Source organism: Chelonoidis abingdonii, chromosome 3 (assembly GCF_003597395.2).
Source record: "Chelonoidis abingdonii isolate Lonesome George chromosome 3, CheloAbing_2.0, whole genome shotgun sequence".
Classification (NCBI taxonomy): domain Eukaryota; kingdom Metazoa; phylum Chordata; order Testudines; family Testudinidae; genus Chelonoidis; species Chelonoidis abingdonii.
In genome coordinates, this window is record NC_133771.1 from 107,080,748 (window position 1) to 107,099,833 (window position 19,086).

Sequence of the window (19,086 nt, forward strand, 5' to 3'; positions counted from 1 at the left end):
TAATTAACTACAGAAGGTGCAAGGCAATGAAGAGTGAGGCCCTCAGAGCCACAGCACAACACAGTGCAGTAGGACCACACCCAGGCTAACTGGGAATCCTCTCTGTTGTTAAGAGAATGACGCAACAGCTGAAGAATTACCACACAACTTGTTACGACACAAAAATTTCCCTCCGGTTTGTTTCCCAGGAAGAGGTGTTTGTTTACTGAAGTTATCACAGTGTTCTGTAACCATGTTGAAACAGGTATTGATGGTTAACAGAAGGCTCATTGCTTTACTCCCTTTGCTGCCACACTTCTGACGTTGTGCAGTGGACAGTTTCAGGAAATACTATCCTCACAGTATTAGCAGGGAAGCATTTACAGGAAACGTTCATCATGATCATCAATGCTCACAGGAGATAGGTTAAAAAAAAATTAATATGGGCCTGAACTAAACCCAGGGATTACAGCTCTTTAAAAATATTTTGTGAAAAATGACTTTCCACAAGAAATGGAAATGTTCATGAAAAATGCATTTTAATTTAATTTCAGATCACAAAGGTTTGTTCCATTTTGATTCAAATAAGTGTTTTGTGTTTCAATTTTAAGTGCGCCCCTGCCCCCCCCCCCTTTTTTTTTGTTCCTTTCACTGAATTTTAACTAAATTGACTTAAGCCATTTTGGTACGGAAGCAGACTTGTAACAAAAATCACTAAACACATTTTAATTCAAATCTTTTATTTCAATGCAAGCGTGTGTTTAGACTAGCTTGAACATGAACCTGTAAGGAGGAGCCATCACTAGCAAATAAACTTATATAAAGCTGCACCTTCTGGAGAAAATAATACTTTCTTCCTGCTAAATAATTGGGCCTGACAGCTATACCAGTGTGATTCCACAGCTGTACCAATGGAGAGTCAAAGTCTACATGCAACGGTTCCACTGATAGAAATCATCTTTTTAGATGAAGGCAGGCATGTGTGCACAGTCATGTCTATCTCCTGATGAAATAGCCTTCAGTTAATTCAGGATAGTTAGTCCCTTTATGAACTGGCACAAGTCAATTGATATTGCAACAGTGTTCAGCTGGTCACATGAATGAGATGGAGGAGCGGAGATCTTTTAGGAGAGACCTACCTGTGAGTTCTGGGGCATTTCAAACCCTTTTAAAACTGCTCTTTAGAAGTAAGTTTTTTATATGAACACAAGGAATAAAAGTAATCTGCAGCAAGGATAGTTTATTAGCATCCAGAGAGACCACTCCCCCAGAGGCAGGGAATCATCCCAGCTCTTCCTCCAGTTTACTGGTAGACTTAACAGAAGGCCTCCCTGGAAGTCCTTCCAGCACATAACTGAAGAAGGTGCTCTTCACCTTGCAGGCCTACCAGAAATACTAAGTGTATAATTTTTTGGAAAACTAATGCCCATCCAGCACTTGTGCTGAACTTATTTTCAAGTCAACTAATCCGTACATAGAAACTTGCAATTTTGCTTGCTTTTTTCCTTTGCAGTTGGAAGAGCCAAGCATCAATGCCCCCAAGAGTCTGAAAGCAAAAAGCAGAAACATTTGAAACCTTGCCTCTCTCATTACACATTTCTGATTCACTTTGGATATGCTCCTTTACATCTCATTACGCAGAATTCTATCCCAGATCAAAGCAATTTCATAGCAGCACTGGTGTCGTTGGGAGGGCAAGCTGCATTTAGGCTTAGGTGCTGTTTATAGACAGTTAACTCTTTACTACACGAGTCTCTTTTTGAAGCAGACTCTTCACCAAAGTACTGCCAACCAAAGAATCCAGGCTTTGGTTATATTTCCTGCAATGACAGCAACCTGCCCCTTCTCTGAGCTCCTAGACACAAATTCTGCCCTCGTTCAATCTGTGCAAAAGGCAGCCACTAGACTCATTTACCTTGTCTTCCACTCTCTCCTTTCCAGGCCCTCTCCAGATCCTTATTCTGGCTTCCCTTCTCCATCATTTCCTTGTCCTAGTCTCCATGGTCCTGCACAAATGAGCTCCTATCTACCCCTTTGTTCTCCTCTCCCTTCTCTCCACTTAAGCTGCACAGCTCAGTGCCCTCTGTGTCCATTTCCTACTATTGCATTTGTGGTTTTTTCTACACTGCCTATAAAATTCCTTCCTGACGTGATCCACCGTCCCTCCATTATCTCTCCCCAATGTCTTTTTAACAAGGTGTTCTTCTAAAAGCCCCATAAGACCTAGCCATGCCCAGAGAGTATGGTCAACTAAAAATAAAAGAACACAAACAAAACCCATCGAATTAACCAAATGGATAGAAGATGTCAGTATTCAATACCACCAAGTCCCCTTCCGCCCTGCCACACACACTCCTACTCTTTGTTTATACAATACATTCTTTTTGAGGTACTGTGATTTCATTACTGTCTATAAAGTGCCTAGTTTGCTGTTAATAATAGTTACTATAATCATTGCTGTATGGTTAATTACAAGGCCCAGTCTTGCAGAGCTTAGGGGATAATGCTCCCATTGATGTTCTGCGTGAGTAACAGCTTCAGGGCTAGTCCTTTCATGCTGTTCACGCAAGTGAAATACAAGTATCCAATGTACAAATGCAGTGTCTTTTGATTAGTGTCTAAGACAACTCACAAACCTTTCCATTCCCTTCTATTATCCCTGGAGCAGACTTCTATGGAGTGTCTTACCTTGTAGCCAGATGCACTGCGATCCAGAAACTCACTCACAGTTTTAATTGGCTGAAAAGTGTGTTCCATTCCTCAGGTCTTTGAATCTAAACTTTCTAAAACAAAGTAGGCTCAGTAGCATCTCATTTGCTATTCCCAAGGTGTTATTTTATTGAAATGCCTATTCCTCTGATACTAGCTACCTATGGAATTCACATCAAATACTAAATAAATTCCTAGTGATCTGCACCATATCACAGTAAATAAATACCAAATAATTAACAAACACAGGACACTACAGGATTTTGTTGTAAAACTCATTAGGATTCATAGTCTATTTGCTATCCTGGAGGGCTCAAGTAAACAGTAGATAGGTGGTGAAGGTAATAATAGCAGGCAGCTTTAAAATCTCCCCAGGGAAACCAAAGAAGGGGAGATAACGAGGGCAGATAATGAAAAGTTGATCCTAGAGTGGAGCTACAGGAGAGGCTCTCATCATTAAAGCATTACTGAGCCTGTATGCAAGCTGATTATATCCCACACCCTCTTTTTTTTTTTTTTTTTTTTCCCAGATGTAAAGTCATTTATTGAGGCAATGTCTCAAGATGCACTTTTCCAGCCCCATCTCCTTACATGGGCTTGGGAGGAGGTCTTGGGGCAGCGCCCGCAGGCCTGAACCTGGGTGGAGGGGTATGGTCCTTCCGGGCCTCCCGGGCACGGTTCCTCACCACCTTGCTGTGGGTGGCACAGCTCACGTAGTAATACAGCTTCACATACAGCTTGGGCAGCACGTATGAATTGAAGACGCTGGCTTCGGAGATGTCCCGCACCGCAGCGGCCTCCACGATGTTCTAGATGACGAACTCCTTGATGGCCTTGTCCTTGGGGACGCAGCGGGCGCAGTTGGTGCAGCGGATGGGCTGGACGTGCCGCCGGCCCTTCTTGGCGCGCCCGTTGTCCCGCCTCTTCTTGGTCATCTTGGAACAGACGAGGCAAAAACTTTTAATGGAGATATCCTATCTCCTAGAACTGGAAGGGACCTTGAAAGGTCATTGAGTCCAGCCCCCTGCCTTATAACCCAGTTACAAATAATGGGCCAGATCTTCTGAGAATGTATATCAGCATCGCTTCACTGACTTCATCTTCCACGTTGGGATCTGTCCCAATAATTAAGAACTCGTGTTCAGTTCCAGGAGACTGATAGTCTCTCACTGTCTTTGCAGTTTCACCAAAGGGAAAGTCACAAGTCTCTTACTCAGGTTGTGAAATGTGACAATTTTTAGCCATATTTTCTCAGATCAAGATGTTTAGACATCCTCATGTCAAGTTTCCCAGGTGAATAATTGTGGTTCCCATCCTGAAGCACCTTAAAGGAGTCTGATTTTCAGAGAGTGGGTGCTCAATGCTTTCTGAAAACCACATCCCATTTAAGAGGTCTCAGGCATTGACAGACTAAGGCACCCCAAATCACTACTCACATCAATCCAATGGATACTCAAGAGGTTGTAACTTCCAATATAAGCAGTGGGGGCAGACACCATAAGTAGTTTTACCATGGAGCTTGATAAATTTAGGAGTGGGATTATATGATGAAGTTGCTTGCAATAGAAAAGACTGGACTCAATGACTCAGGTGGTCCAGCCCAGTGTTTCTAACTTGGCAATCCATGGCCAATTTTCAAGCTTTAGCTGCCTATAGATGAATGCTTATGAATACCAGCAACTGATGAGCTATAGGTAAATGAGAAGGAGTGTGATGGGATCCCTGGGGTGCAGCCTGGGACTATGGGACCACTGTGTCCCCTTAACTCTCCAGCCTGGGCTGTCTCTCATAATGTTTTGCTAGTGAAAAGCAGCAAACCCCTCCAGGTACTGTCCACACTCAGCACAACCGCACGTGGAGCCCCACACCCAGTTAGATTGCATGAATGCTCCCAGAGCCACTCATGAATCACACAGAGAAAGGCATGAGCGAAATCCCTCTAGCTCCCAGCACTGAACCTCAGGAATATGCCATCTTGCACTGCTCAAAACAAGCAGTGCAAGTTTAATAATTGGTTCACCACTTCATCAATGGAAAGTGGATATACACCAGCCTTTGTAAACCTGAGCAAATTTACCAAACATTTCAGGCAAACTCACTGGTAAAGATAAACAGTAAAACAAGTGTATTGACTACAAAAGATAGGCAAAAAGTCTGAGTGGTTACCAAAAGAAAAGAAAATATAACCACGCAGTCTAAACTCTCAACTCTATTAGACTGCCAACATCTGGATTAACCAGCTTCTCTCAGACTACTGGATATTGCAGTTCATAGTACACAGATTTCATCCTTGAAACCTGGGCCAATCTCCTCTCTTGGAGCCTTCAATCTTCTTAGCATTCTTGTTACTTGCAGCATAGATGGGGGCAGAAGAAATAGCCAAGCATGTGGCCTCTGTGTTCTGGTTTATACCCTTAGTCCATGTGCTTGGAGAACAGAAGTCCAGGCATGTCAGGTGGGCATTGCTCAGTCTCCAGGCAAAGTTGAGCAATTCCCCTGGTGTGGCCTCATGCAGGTGAGTCATTGAATTGTAGCTCCCTTGCTGGACAATGGCTGTTGATGTTTGTTTAAGACACGCCCAGGCATTGGTTAATCTCCTTGCTGTTGTGTCTGGAGAGCTAATATTTGGCTGATTTCCCAATTTACAGCATATTTTACTGACAACTATACAACACAAACTCATAACTTCATATGCACGAATGATATACATATTTAGATAGAACAGTGACTTTCAGCAGATTATAACCTTCCCCCTGTTACCTTACATGGTATGCTTTTTATGCAAGATCACAATTATATATAAATGAGGAATATGGGGGTTACAGGGTGCTCCCCTGAGGTATAGAGTCTCACAAGGAGATCCTGTGCAATCTCTATTTTTAAAATCAAAGCTTTTCCATTGTGCATTAACTCCCCAACCCCCAAAAATAATACACAACCAAGCATGCTGCAGTATAAAGGGAAGACTCTTCAATCCATTTCTTCAGCAGCAGAGAAATAATTATTCTTCAGACTTCTGCTGCTTCAACTCTAGAAAGGCTTCCCTTCAGTCTCCTGCTCCAAGCCTAAAGGAGTCTTCCCATAGTTCATGGCATTGATCCTACGTCCTTCTCCAACATCTAAAACCCTACTTAAACTCACCTGCTTCTAGACAGCGGTGAACCAAGGCATCCTGTGACCTCTTACAGCAAAATACATTTTTTTCAGATGTCAAGTACCAAGTATGCACCCAGATTCGGATGCTCAGTATCCTTTGCTACACAGGTGATCTTCACTGGCACAGTGGAATGCAGGGCTTTCCCTGTGAAAATGTCCCAAAGCTTTGCATATGGCAGTATATAGATTTTCTTCACATATCTATCAACCATTTTAATTGTTAGTTTTCATTGCTTCTGTTCAGGATTCAATTGTGAAATTTAGATAAGCCCTAGTTACTTTCAATAGATAACTCAAGCAAGACAAAAGACTTTTGGGCAAGCTCTGTCTAAATACAGACATAGCATGCTTTTCCTCTTTTGCAGTTGGCAAACAATATTAAATGCTACAAAGTTCATTCAAACAATATTAAGGTTAAGACAAAACCCCAAGACAGCAAGGATAATTTTCTGAGTCAATGTAGCCCAAACCCTCTTGATTCAGCCTCATTCTCCCTAGGCAGCATGTGCACTGCCTGTATTCTGATTCACCTGCACAGAGGACTAGTGCATCTTAGATACCCCAGATGAGTCTAGGGGGACAAAGGACTTGTGGGATTGATAGCTGTAAGACTGAGTGGATTCTGGAGACTTTCACTGCTAGGCCACAAATTCAAATCCAGCTCACTGCAGCAGTGACTGATATTTTGTTTATCAGCTGATTCAGTAGTTTATATAGAATGAGGTGGTGGTCCAGATCCTGGTCCGAGGGACAACTGACCACAGTACAGCAAGCACCACAACAAAGGCCACCAGTTGGTTGTCTGGCTGGAAGCCTCAAAAGAGAGGGAAAGACTGAATGGGTTTGACACCAGACTATCCTCTCACATTTAATGATGGTGTTTCTGGGCGAGGGAAGGAGTAGGGAGGGAAGTGGGGGAGTTTGAGGTAAAAAGTTTTGAAGTAAATTGGTAGTGCAGTGTGGGGACACATACTGCTGCCTGTGCTTTATCTGTTCCATAGCTAAAGGAAAGTCAGACAGCACAGCAAGCATTAAAGTCACTTAAAAAAAAAAAAAGAGAGAGAATGATAATGTTACATTTGTAACATTACAAAATAGAGATGGGCCTAATCCAAACCCCCAAAGAATTATTTTTACTTTATTAGATATGTGGTTTCTGATTTAAATTTCATGGTTGGCCCAATGTCTAGAATATGTTGAGCAAAAACTCTGGATGAGAGTATCCTGAAACCATTCTTCCCCCACAAAAAATCTGGATCCCTATACAAATTGTGTGGCCCAGGCCACTCTTTTGCCAAAGATGATGGGGCTAATCCCAACTCCTCTCCTGAACCAATGTGATCTTTCTATTCAATGAATATTGGAGCCCTTGGATACCTCCCCAACCACTTTAGATCTAAGGTGTAAAGTTTCTTGACATTCTTTGTCTTGTGGCGTGATCCAAAGTAACTGAAGTTAATGGGAAGACATCCATTGGCTTCAGGACTCTTTGGGTCAGTCCCTTGATTCCAACACTTTGTTTACACTGGACAGCATAAAAATCAGTCAGTGAAGTTCATGGGAGCTTGACTGAATAAGGTTTGTAAGTGTGTAAAAAAAAAAAGTGAACAAGGATATCAACTTTTGACCTATAAAGTGAGAGAGTGTGGTTGATATTACAATGAATTCCACCACAGAAATTTAAATGCATTAGTCCTTTACCTTTGTCTTCTTTATGACCATAAGTTAGCTTAGAATATAAAAATGAAAATAGAAATCAAGATCCTATTCAACCACCATTGGTAATTGCTATAAGAATAAAGGGAATTTTCACTCACTATAGCTGGTGTGCTCAAACCACTGCCTATCATGCCAACCAGTATTGTCTCACTGTTTCCTTGTTCTCCCATCTGTATTGTATTCTCCTGTTGTGTTTGTATTTGATCAGATTGCAAGCTTTCTGGGGCAGAGAGAGTCCTTTTGTTCTGTGTTTGTACAACACCTAGCACAACAGAGCCCTGGTCCATGACAGGGTCTCCTTGGTGCAACCACAATACAAACAACAGTCATAATCAGCCAAGTATGACAACCACAAACAAATAGAAGAAAAGGGTGAGTGTTGTCCTGACTTGTCTCTTTGGGATTCTGGAAGATCTTCCCTCCCAAGTGTGCTCTTTAACTCCCTCTGAGAAGGCTCTGCCTTGGGCTGAAGGCAACTTTCTACGTTCAGTGCCCTCTCAGGTTCACCAATACCATGTGACAATTGGAGGGGTCACTCAAGAGATACATGAGACAATTCCTTCCTAGGTACTTTGCAGCACTACCTGTTGTCTGAGAGCTGGTTGTCTTCTGCAGCACTGTCAGTCCTCTGAAAACTTTTCACATTAACAGCTAATAAAACAACTGTTCCAAAATGCTAATTTTTCAGTCCCAAATATATTAATAAAGATAAAAATCTTATCATGGATGTTCCGTGACTTTCCAAGACCTCAGTGACTTTTTCTGCTTCGGCTCCCGGCCGTCGCCATGGGAACCCTGCAGCTCCCAGACGCTGCCATGAGGGGAGAGGAAGGGTGTTAGCCCCCTCCTCCACCACTTGTTATTTTTAGTAAAAGTCACAGACAATTCACGGAAGCTGTGACCTGTTTATTGCCTGTGACCTGACTGACTTTTACTAAAAGTCACCAGAACAAAATGGTAACCTTAATTATTAAATCCCATCTCTGTAATATTGTAAAAGAAACTTCTGGTCATGAAAGTTATTTTTAGATCCCTTTGACACGTCTTTTGGAGTGTTTTTAAATAAAAATAAAATTGCTAAAGTGAGTTTTGCTTTAAGTTTTCATGAGCAAAGTCTTTAGATGTCTAGAATTTGCAGCGGAACCAAGTGCTCAGGTTGTGACTTTTTAACCCTAGGTTCTCGCTGAGAATTGCAAGAAAAGATGAATGTATGTGATGACGAGTGTTCGGACAGATTGTGTGAACAGAAGATGTGTAATATCTTGAGTATTTCCATGATTTTCCTGGATTAAAAAAAATGGCAACTTCAGAATCACGTAATTGTGCAGTTATTGTCCAAGGACACTGAGCCTCACCCTGTGAAGTACTGATACCCCATTTGGAAGTTGAGGGCACTCAGCACTCTGCAGGAGCAGGCCCACCGGTAGGTAGCAGCCACTTTAAAACCACGGGGTTGTAACTTCCTGCTATCAGTGTCATCAGTGAAACCACCATTGACTTGAAATAGCAGCAGGATCAAATGATTTGTCTGAGGTCAGTACTGCTCTAATGCCTCTCAAACTGCTAGTTTAAAAACAAATACTTAACACTACCTGTATTAAAAAGTATGTATTAAGGATTCAAAGTCACCATCACCCTTCCTCCTCACAGTCAGCCACATTGAGGCTAGCTGCTTCCATAGCATGCTCACATCAGGCTAAAAGCACTTAGCAGCAGCATGAGGAAAGCTTGCAGGTTAAATATAACTTGTTGCCTTTGTTTACCAATGTCAGATTCATCCCTGGCTGTTGTGTGCTCTTACAAATTTTTAGGGTAGTGTATTTGGGAGACATGCTTCATTCTTCTGGGGTTATTTTATTTTTTGTTCTAAATAGAGTAGATGCACAAACAGTTTGAAAGCTGTTTGTCTCAACACTAACATAAAGGAACTTTCTGCTAGGGTTCAAAGGAGCCAGGGTGCACAGAACAGTTGCTCTGATTCCAGGGTAGCTTTGCAGCAGAAATCTTTGTAGACTACTTCGTTCATTAATAATCTATCAGCATTTAATTGGTACCACTGGAAATTCAGAACTACAGACAACTCTTTCTGCGGGGGGAAGACTGTTTTAGGCAGGTTTACTGATGACTGCTCACAGAACTTTTAGAACGCTGCTTTGTCAACTGAGCGATCATACTCCTCTCTCCTGATGGCATAGAGGTAACTCCAGTTACTTCAATGTGTCTGCAGGCTATGGAGCAAGAAGAGGGACAAAGACACGGATACAGGCACTATAAGGGTGGGTCGACTGTTCAAAGAAGCCACTGAAACCAATGGAAAAGCTCTGATTGACTCCAGGGGGCTTGGAGCTCTTAGTAACTTGTAATGAGAAAAGGGAAGGGGACTTAAACCTTCATAAGATGTTTGGTGTGTCCACCCCAAATAAAAAATTTGCACTAAAAAGCACATCCTATTTGAAGGCCAAATATTTGCTCTTCAGAAGTACCTTTACATGCTAGGGATAAAAATAGTTTTCCTTGGCAGGGACTATTTAGCAGTATCCAGAGAGCAGGGTGCGCCCCAGCAGATACAACACATGCATTCCACCCCTCCCTTCAAGTTGAGCATTGACAACACAGAAGGAAGAGCATATCCCTGGCTCTACACACTTTGAAAAGACTCCAATACTCAGGCCATGGCTGGGCTGGCAGAGGTTTTAAAGAAACCGCACATCAGGAACTAGCTGATAGTCTTTCCTTCCGGTTCAAGCTGGAGAAGAGGAATGATGATTAGTTTGCACATCCCTTCAGGAGCTTAAGAAGAATTAAATTTCCTCTTACATTGGGGCGGGGAGAAGAGGGACTCTAATCTGTCCTCCCAGCTTTGCTGTGCTGTAGCTACACCACTTGTTCATCAAGTTAACCCTCAAACAAGGAAACTTACACCCAAATTCAATGAGGTAAGCACATGCCAAATTTTAGACATGCAAACACCCCTATTAACTTCAATAGACTATTTGTGTGTTAAAAATTAGGCACATGCTTTGTTGAATGGGGGCCTTAACTAATCTTCTTTCTGCTCTGGGGAAGGACTGGCAAGACTAAATGGTACCCCAAGGAAAGAAGATATGGAGGGTTCATTAAATGTTTTGCATATCCTAGTCACCGTATTCTCCCACTCGTGCACAACGTACAAAAGAAGGTAATCCCAGTGCAAAGGAATTAACATTTAGAGGGGAACATCACCCTGGGACAGAAAGGTATGGCATGCCCAGGCTATGTCTTCAAGAGGTCTGCTCTCAGAATCCCTTAAAAAAAGATGGAAAGAGGTTTGGAACTGCCCTGTAATAATTTCTGAATACTGTATGTTGGCCTGGTTACTGGAGGTGTATTGTACAAATATATTGGATTAATTCAATAGAGGACTGTTTGGGAATGGAGGAAGGAAGGAAAAGAATGGTTCGAGATAGCCACTCCTCAGCAAACTCTTGGAAGTTGTAAGCAGACAGTACTAGAATGATTAGCTTTGATGATTTTGCCTGATCTCCTGCTGCTGAGCCTATAGGACTGGTTTTAACCAGAAAGGTCAAAGCCCAGAAACACAGATGAACGATAACAGGGTTTAAAAGAGACCTCTTCCAGGCAGGGGAGATAGTTGTTTGGGAAAACCAGTCCCCACTGAGATTTGGGAATATATGAAGAAGGTAGGCCTGCCTACTTTCCCATCAGCCATTATATAGTCTACATGCATGTAGATGTTTGTTTTTAAATCCTTCTCATTCTAATCCTTTGTTCCTACTGCAAAGCAAACAACACCTTAGTTTAGAAGCTCTATCTGGTCACAGACTCCTGAAGGGAAGAACTTCCAGTACCTAAACTCAGCCAAACCTGAAAGCGAAACAGAACTGTTGATACACAGGGTACTGTAGCCCATGCCCTGGTCTAAGAGTGGGAAAACTATGAATTCCATCCCAGGATAGGTCAAGGCCAGAGGACGACACTTGAGGAAATGCATGCAGATACCAGGAAGGGGACAGAGATGCAGTTAGCCCTGTAACTATGACAATGAAATTTAAAGGAGAGGAGAGGGTGAGAAATGGCTAGGTCCACTGAGAGCTCTTCTTACCTAGAAAACTGTTACACAGAGGGATCACTTTTCCAAATGGGTTGTTGTGAGACTTCCCATACACAAAAAGTTCCCACAGTCTGAAGAACTTATTGCCCATTAAGGGAAACAATAAATTAATAAATAAATCCGTTTCCATGAGAGAGTCAGTCAGTCAAAGAGTTGAAGGCCAGAAAGGACCACCGGATCATCTAGTTTGACCTCCTGTGGCTCACAGGCCACCAAAACCATCCAGCATCCACACACTAAACCCAACACCCAAGAAAGTACACAGTACAGTGCTGCCACCTGGGATCAACTTGCAGTAGCATCCCTGACACACAGAATCCTTACATTGACAGGAGCAGTGTACAGAACCTAGGGTTACCAACTTTCTGATTCCAGAAAACCAAACACCCTAGACCCACCTCTGTCTCACCCCTTCCCTGAGGCCCTGATTCTTCTCTGAGGCCACATTCCCACTCACTCCATCCCCTCTCCTTCCGTCATTTGTTCATTTTCATCAGGGTGGGGCAGGAGGTTGAGGTGCAGGAGGGGGTGAGGGCTCTGGAAGAGGGATCAGGGCTGGGGCAGGGGGGTTGGAGTGCGGGCGGGGGTGTAGGCTCTTGGAGGGAGTTTGGGTGCAGGAGTAGGTTCGGGATGCAGGCTCCAGGCAGCGCTTACCTCAGGTGGCTCCCGGAAGCAGCTGGTATGTCTGGCCCTTAGGTGGAGGTGTGGCCAGGCGGTTCTATATGCTGCCACTGTCCACAGGTGCTGCCTCCACAGCTCCCATTGGCCACAGTTTCCAGCCAATGGGAGCTACTGAGCTGGTGCTCGGGATGGGACCAGTGATGGAGCATCCCTGGCCACCCCTTTGTGTAGGGGCTGCAGGTCACATGCTGGACATTTCTGGGAGCTGCACAAAGCTAGGGCAGGCAGGGAGCCTGCATTAGCCCCGCCGCATCACCAACTGGACTTTTAACAGAGCCATCAGGATTCCTTTTCAACCAGGTGTTCTGGTTGAAAACCGGATTCCTGGCAACCTAACAGAATCATAACACCTCTTCATTAACATATCTATATAGGATGAGATGTTTCAGCAGCACTCAGTGATTGCCTACCTCTGCTCCCATTCAAGGGGAGTTTTCCCACAAACATCAGTGGAAGCAGAGTTAGGTCAATGCTAAGTGCTTTTGAAAACTTTATCCTACAGACTGTATGCCACAGCTACATTCAACTAGAATCAGATATCTCAGGGAAAGATGTACAGGCAGATTTTCAAGCGAGCTCAGCAAGCAGCAGCTCCCATCGTAAAACTTACAACCAGGTTTTTCAAAAGCTATCAGTACCCAATCTACAGAGCTCTTTTGAAAATCAGGCCCTTCCTTCCAAATTCCTGCTGTGCCATAGTGTCCATGCCAGAATGTCCCCTTGGCCCTCTGACTGCTTTCATAATTGAAATTTTCTCCTAAAACATGTTCCTCTCAAGCCCCGTGGCCAGTGTTGCACTGCGTTTTGCCTCTATCCACAAATTATTGGGGTCATCCCCTTTCTCTTGCATTGCCTTGAGGTTTGTAATGGCTAATTAGTTTGGACAACAGCATTAAACCCCTCTGACCACTGATAGACTGAATCACTCAAGCTAATCATAACTATCAAGAATATCAATAAGCGTGGTCAGTATGGTAATACTTATATCAGAAGAAATATAAAAAGAAACCAGGAGACATTATGCAGTGTGATACCCTTTGAGAAATCATAATCAACTTCCAGAAGTTATGATATAGTTTGATGATGAGGATGCATATTTATAAAGTGCATATCAGGAAGCCTGCACTGGTAATGTTCCTCTTCCAGCAGACATCTAGCATCAGGACACACTTTACATGGTTTAGATTGAGAACAAATAATATTTTCCTAGCAGTAGTTATCACCTATTAAAATCTCTTTGATATCACTGCATTACCCCATCTCAACAGTGCTGAATAGGTGTAAGTCTCTGAAAAGAACTGTAACTCCTTAACCACCACAGTAAGAAGTTTAAAGGAAAGCCTTTCAATTAACCCTTAGAATGCTGGCAATTTCCAGCCAGTTAGCCAAATAAATCAGGTCTGCTGGAAAGGGGTGTGTGTGTGTCTATGTGTATAACCTCTAAATGAGCACAAGGCATCTAAACCATTGCCCACCTGTAATCCAAGCTCCCAGGTTTCAATACACAAACCAAATGAATACTGAAAGCTGTGGGGTTCTTACACAGGCTCAGATCCTGACACTATGCCAAGATTCCAGAATGATGGACCCCTTATAAAGCCATAAAATACTGAGACAGGTAAAGGGGGCATGGGGGAGAATGATTTTTCAAATATTTTGGTTTTAAAATATACTCAGTCCCTGGCCTAGCATAAAGTTATGATGCTCTGTCCTCACTTCCAGTCCTACCTCAGTAAAAAGAATGCTTGGTTTTGTCACAAAAGTATTTTCAGTTGCAAAAATATAGCTAGTTCTGCAATAGCTGCCTCCTTCTTCGAGTTTAGGGTGACCAGATAGCAAGTGTGAAAAATTGGGACAGGGAGTGAGAGATAATAGGAGCCTATAGAAGAAAAAGACCCAAAAATCAGGACTGTCCTTATAAAATTGGGACATCTGGTCACCCTATTTGCGGTGAATGGGTGTACCCAGACTACTTAAAAGTAAGCAGAACAATTCATTAACATTAGGAAATCCCGACAGGAACCTGAGGTAAACACAGTAAAGGATCCAAAGCCCAGTGGAAGTCTTTCCATTGACTTCAGCAAGCTTTGGATAAGGCCTGTGGAGACATTCAGAAGGCCAACAACAAAGTTTGTGTCAGAGACAGGATTAGAACTCTTAATTCCCAGCTCCCAATCCTACCTGGAGGCATCTCATCCCCATACAAGAATGTATACCCCAGTAACCATTTCACTAAAGAAGCCAAGTGCTAAAGGGGCCAACGGTGGAGGTTGAATTATAAGCCCTGGAGCTAGGCTTTCTGGTCTAAGGGCACTGTGAGGAAGACTGCAATTTAAACTTTCCTCTTCCATCAGGCAGTTCATACAGCTGGCACCCTAAGACCTTTTATGAGTACTAAATTCCAATACAAATGTTGTTGCAGCAAATTCACTCTGTTAATGTCTATTTATCTAATAATTAGGTGGCCAATAAAATAGGTATTGCACAAATAAAATAAGATGTTCGTCCACCAGGATTGTTGAGGCTTTAAAAAAAAAAAAAAAAAAAACCCACTACCTTCCTACAACATTTTTCTTGGGGGACTTTCTCTAACATCATTTGGGAATCTTTTTTCGAAGGTGTCATTTTAGTTTCTCCTTGTGATGCCTATTTCACATGCCATTCCTTTTCAGGGCCCAGCTAGTAATGTGGTGATAGTGCACAGAATTTATGTGCCATGGGGGGCATGGATGCAGCATTACAGGACATGTATTAAATTTCCAGAGGCAATGAAGGGGTTAATTTAAAGAAAAAAATCAGATAGTAAACAAAAGTCTGTGTTAATTGTCACTGTCATTTTTTCACATGCCTGCTCCTCTCTTCCATAAACAGTTTGCAGAACCTGGCATGACGACAGATCATTTCTAGTGCAGCAGCTGCTGGGTCTGTCATACATGGATAACTGTCCTCTCTAATTCCCCCTTCATCCTCCCTGCACCCTGGATGATGTTTTTCATAGACTATTTTTTGGACTGAGAAGGATCTGCAAGCTTTCATTTATCTACATCTGCGGGCTTACGTAAATCCTTTATTGGGTCTGTACTCAGACTCAGCCTTGCTCAGAAGAGGGCCATTCTCTTGTAATGATATATTTCTCTGCTGCTTAATATATACAGGTACTGAGACCACAAAATTGTGATCCAGATTGGAATTCTCTAAAGTTCCTGGGTTCAGGGAACCAGGGTTTTGGTGTCACCCATCCTAGTGAGAAAAGCCAGGTGCCAAAGTGGGCTCTAGCAAGAAATAAGAACTTTCCATACAATCCAAGAAAAATAAATTCTGACATCAGCTCTTATTTGCAATATACCTGATCTGTTACTGAGCCATAATCCTTGGACAGTGGTACCTTGTCTGATGTAGATTCTTATCTGCTAGAAGCACTGCCACTGTTACCACCATTTATCACCAACATCCCCAAACAGCTCAAAAGGGCATAACTCAAAGACTATTCTAGGACTGTGAACATCTATTGTGGTGAGCCATGCTGCTGCTTTCTGAGTGTCCCTAACACCAGTTTTCTAATTTTACGACTAGTTTTAGTCATCACCTTGACAGGGCCTGATTCATTGTTGTCCTGCACACCACACAGTCTTTTACACCAGTGAATGCCAAGTAGGTGCAAAACACTTCCATTTGGATTTGGTCACATGTAAAGGGAGCAAATTTCAGTTTACATTTTTTAATATGGTGTAAAGTTACTTTACCTGGGCTACTAACACCACCTTAGGTTATTAAAACATAGGGCTTGTCTATACAGGGATTTATTCCAAAAGAGTTCATTCTAATTAACCCCAGTTGTGGATACTCGTTCTGGAATAGAAGTGCCTTATTCCAAACTAGTTTAATCCACTTTTAGAGTTGATCAGTAACAGTTGATATGCTTCTCTAATTTGTTCTCTACTTTATTCTGGGATTAAATTCTGTGTGTTGACAAGCCCTTAAAAATCTTAGCTATTTTCCCATTTTATAACACGTTGGTTTCAGCAAGGAGCATGGGAACTGAACTGGTACTTCCTCTTTTGTTTACAGTCAATATTTGCCCTAGCACAGTGGATCTCAACCTTTCCAGATGACTGAACCCCTTTCAGGTGTTTGATTGTCTTGCATATCCCCAAGTTTCACCTCACTTAAAAACCACTTGCTTACAAAATCAGACAAAAATACAAAAAAGTGTCCCAGCACACAATTATGGAAATATTGTTTAATTTGTCATTACTATATAATTTACCAATAAACCAACTAAAATATAAATATTATACTTACATTTCAGTGTATAATATATAGAGCCTTATGAACAAGTTACTGTCTGTATGAAATTTTTTACTTTGTACTGACTTTGCTAGCGCTTTTTCTGTAGCCTGTTGTAACACTAAACAAATATCTAGATGAGCTGATGTACCCCCTACAACACCTCTATAAACGGGTACCTCTGGTTGAGAACCACTATGGGCCTAGCACAACAGTGCTGAGTCTGGGTTACAACACTGAAGAGAAAGTTTAACTCCCAGATAAACTTGTCACTGAAATGGTATACAGAAAATGAAGAGTTTTCTACACATCTCAGGTTTTATAATGTACTTTTAAAGAGAAAAGGCTACATTTTGCTCCAAAACTGCGAATTGACTCTGACAACTGAGACCAAGTAACATTAATGAGGCTGGCCAGACCAGACAGGAGATGCAAGAACTCAATTTCCCAGCAAAGAATTACTTCTTTTCTATTATTGTTCATTTCAGCACTGAGTGTTTGGTTTTTAATGGGTCCTGTAAATGACGCTAAGTAATTATGATGTTCTCTCTCCTGACCATCTGGGACACCCACCCACATGTTGAGGAATTTTCATCTTGATCCAGCCTCTCTTTTGTTACCCTAACATTCAGCAATTACTGCCACTGTTGTCATCCTCTGCAGCCAGTGCTGCGGCTGCTGAATGGATCTAATTATTCTGTCAACTCTTTAAGAGAGAGAAATGCTCAGAGTCCCTATTGTACTAGGGGACAGGAATGCTAGGGATCAACTATTCATACTGTATAAAAATGTTAACTTCTTACAGATAACTAATTTAAATGATTTATCCAAGTATCTAAGTGTAATTAGGAAACATCTTCATCACCCGAATCTGCTCTGATCCTCCTGGTCATTATAGCAGAATTTCATTTCTTACAATTGGCAGTCTGCCACCAGTGTAAGAACCGTATATAATTTATAGCAAGCTGGAAATGAAAGAGTAGCTGGGCTCCAGTAAAGCTGCTTTCATAAGATGGTGCGAACTGAAAAGGAAAGTCAGAACAGCTTCTCCTTTTCCTCTTCTCTGCAGTGAAGGAGGGACAGTGCTTATTGAAGAAAAGCAGATGGGAGCATCCAGAAGTAAAAAAACAACCAATCATTTCCACAGTTTGCAGTCACCTTTAAGGACATTTGAAACAAGCAGCTACCATTTTGGGGCATTTATACAGGTACTGTTGTCTAGCTTGGGACACCTGAAGTTAAGACCATCTCTGCCTTAATTTGGAGTACACAGAAAATCTCTCTTGCTATTTTATTCCTCAGTGGTCTGTTTCCTTTTCAGATATATCCTTTTTAATCCCTTTCTCTTCTAGCATCAGGAATTATTGTATTAGTTATTGTAAGTGCCCACCTCTTTCTAATGACTACAGTTATGCCTGGACAGGAAGTTGTTCATATACTTCAGAAGTCAACATATGAGACTATTATACAGGATTGGGTGTTCAAGTAAAGACATGCTAATCTCACATACTGCTTTGATAATATGTAGCATTGTTAAAGTGTCTATCATCTGTCAGCCTTTCAGAGTGCTTTATAAGTATTAAATTAGCCTCACAATATACCTATAAGGCCCCTAGAAGAAGTCCAGAATCAGAACGCAAGGGTGGCTTAAAAGCCACAATAGCACCCCCTTCCATTAAAAGCCACAATAGCACCCCCTTCCATTAGGCTGCATGTTCTGTGCTGCAGTTGGAAAGGCACATTACAGAATCTCACTCTGTATCCCCCTCCGCCCCACAGACACACACCCATACCCATGTAGGCAACTCATGAACAGGATAAGGAAGTGATGCATCTGATCATGAATGAGAAGGGTTTGTTTACAGTGTCACAAATGGGAGAGACATATTCACAAGACAATTACTATTAAAATGTGGTTCACATCATGAAAAGTTTGAGAACCCCCTAATCCACTTTGCATGCACTTTGGTATGTTGCTCATAAAATTGTCCAGTCCTTTTAAAAAGGTGCACTCACAGCAGAGTATTCCACAGCAGTGTAAATTTCATACTGTACATCCTTCTGGTTAGTCTTGGGTGCAGCTGGTTTTACCTGAGGTACAAATGGGGCACCTAAAACCTACCATAAGAGAAAAGGTGGATGATGCAATATCTGTTATTGGACCAACTTCTGTTGGTGCGAGAGACAAGCCTTCGAGTCACACAGAGCCCTTCATCAGGTCTGGGAAAGGACTCCCAGCGTCACAGCAAAAATGCCAGGTGAAACAGATTGTTAACTACTTCTGCTAAACAATCTGTGCCACCCAGGGCCGGCTCCAGGGGTTTTGCCACCCCAAGCAGACAAAAAATAAAACAAAAAATAAAACCGCGATCACGATCTGCGGCAATTCGGCCGGAGGTCCTTCGCTCCAAGCGGGAGCGAGGGACATTCCGCCGAATTGCCAC

The 19,086-nt window shown here is 42.3% G+C and overlaps 1 pseudogene; it reads right to left on the minus strand.

Annotated features, from left to right (window-relative positions):
* Positions 1 to 3,215: 3,215 nt before the first annotated feature.
* On the minus strand, positions 3,216 to 3,640 carry LOC116827495 (small ribosomal subunit protein eS26 pseudogene; annotated as a pseudogene).
* Between the last annotated feature and the right edge of the window lie 15,446 nt (positions 3,641 to 19,086).